Raw genomic sequence first — 2,301 nt, forward strand, 5'->3', positions numbered from 1 at the left:
GCTGGGTGATTGTTGGCTGTCTGTGGCTGAATTTGGGTTCAGGTAATCCTGGCTCCAGGTCTAGTGCTCCATCCAATGTGCCACCTGGCCATACTTACAATTATTATTATTATTATTTTTCTTTTCTTTTAATTTTAATTTTTTTCCTCTCCTTTTTATTTTATCATCCATTTTGGTCTATATTTGGGGGGGGAGGGAGTTTTATGTTTACTCTTAAACAAGAATATTTTAGTAATGTATAAAAACTATTTTGAACAAAATAAGAATAAATAAATGAGAAAAAAATTCTATATGTAATCTTAGGAAAAGACAATAAATGAGAAAGGAAGAATAAAGTCAAATAAATTTTTTTAAAAAAAGAATGGAATCAGTGGGTGAAAAGGAAAAGGAGAGGTTGAATGGGCTAAGATTTTCATGTAGTCAAGAAAAAACTTTTGTAATGGAGTGGAAGGGGGGAGAAGCTGAAAGGGAATGAGGGGCCTTCATTCTCACCAGAAAGGGCTCAGGGAGGAAACCACACACACATACTTAATAGAGTATAGAAATCTAGAGGAAAAAGAAGAGAAAGAGGATGGGAGAAAGGTTACAGGGGGAGGGGAGAGGGGAAGTAGGTGATAGAGTAGAGCGATCATGGAAGAAGGTAGTGAGACACACTTTTTCTTTACTTTTTCCAAGGTGGTGGAATTGGGTGGCCTGTCCAGGAACATGTAGCTGGATGGTTGCTGGGTCTCTGGGGTGGGATGTCAGCTCAAGGCCTCCTGGCCCCAGGATCGGTGTTTTGTCTGTTGCTCCACTCAGCTGCCCCATGGCACACGTTTAAAGAGGGACAGAGTGAAAGAAGAGAGAAAATAAATGGAAGTGGAGAGGAATGGATGGAGGCAATTACAATCAGACATAGTAACTGTGGGAAAATAGGGAAGTAACTTCTCTGATGGACATATGCTAAAGAAAGTGATCCACCCCAGAGACAGAGCTGATGGTATCTGAACATAGACTGAAGCACAATTTTCCCTCTTTCTTTGAATTCATTTCTCATGAGGCTTTTTTTATTTTTGTGTTTGGAGGGGGGATTATTACAATGAGACTATTTTAGGAATGTGTAAATAAATGAAAATGTAAATTAAAAAAAGATATACTGTGCTTGCTTCAGCAGCACATATAATAAAATTGGAATGATACAGAGAAGATTAGCATGGCCCCTGAGCAAGGATGACACCCAAATTCATGAAGCATTCCATATTTTTTCTCTCATTGATAAAACCTGCTGGGAAAATTGGAACTTAGTATGGAGGATTAGACCAACACCTCACACCCTATTCCAAGATAAGATCCAAATGGATACAGGATTTAGACATAAAAAACAATATTATAAGCAAATTAGAATATCAAGGACTAGTTTACCTGTCAGATCTATGGAAAGGGGAGCAGTTTATGACTAAGGAAGAGATGGAGAACATCACTAAAAACAAACTAGATGATTTTGATTACATTAAATTAAAAAGTTTTTGCACAGATAAAACCACTGCAACCCAGATCAAAAGAAATGGAATAAACTGGGAAACAATGTTTACAACTAATGTTTCTGACAAAGGACTCATTTCTAAAGTATTCAGAGAACTGAGCATATTTTAAAAAAGCCATTCCCCAGTTGACAAATTGTCAAAGGATATGCAAAAGCAATTAATAGATGAGAAGATCAAAGCAAACCATAGTCATATGAAAAATGTTCTAAATCATTACTTATTAGAGAAATGCAAATTAAAGCTTCTCTGAGGTACCACCTCACACCTCTCAGACTGATCAATATGACCAGAAAAGATAATGATCATTGTTGGAAGGGTTGTGGGAAATCTGGGACACTATTACATTGTTGATAGAGCTGTGAATTCATCCAACCTTTCTGGAGAGAAATTTGGAACTATGCCCAAAAGGCAATAAAAATGTGCATACTTTTTGGTCCAGTAATACCACTACTGAGTCTATACCCTGAAGAGATGGTGAAAAAGGGTAAAAAGATCACTTGTACAACAATATTCATAGCAGCCCTGTTTTTGGTGGCAAAGAATTGGAAATCAAGTAAATGTCCTTTTTTGGGGAATGGCTTAGCAAACTGTGGTATATGTATGTCATGGAACACTATTGTTCTTTTAGAAACCAGGAGGGATGGGAATTCATGGAAGCCTGGAGGGATTTGCATGAACTGATGCTGAGTGAGATGAGTAAAAGCAGAAAAACACTGTACACCCTAACAGCAACATGGGGGTGATGATTAATCTTGATGGACATGCTTATTTCATCATT

At 37.4% G+C, this 2,301-nt stretch overlaps 1 non-coding gene across 1 annotated transcript; it reads left to right on the forward strand.

Moving 5' to 3' along the window:
- The first annotated feature begins 1,137 nt into the window (after positions 1–1,137).
- On the forward strand, positions 1,138–1,244 carry LOC141510333 (U6 spliceosomal RNA). Its single transcript, XR_012474831.1, has one exon. It is a non-coding gene; the product is annotated as a U6 spliceosomal RNA (small nuclear RNA).
- The last annotated feature ends 1,057 nt before the right edge of the window (positions 1,245–2,301 follow it).

This window comes from Macrotis lagotis, chromosome 1 (assembly GCF_037893015.1).
Source record: "Macrotis lagotis isolate mMagLag1 chromosome 1, bilby.v1.9.chrom.fasta, whole genome shotgun sequence".
In the NCBI taxonomy this organism is placed as follows: Eukaryota; Metazoa; Chordata; class Mammalia; order Peramelemorphia; family Peramelidae; genus Macrotis; species Macrotis lagotis.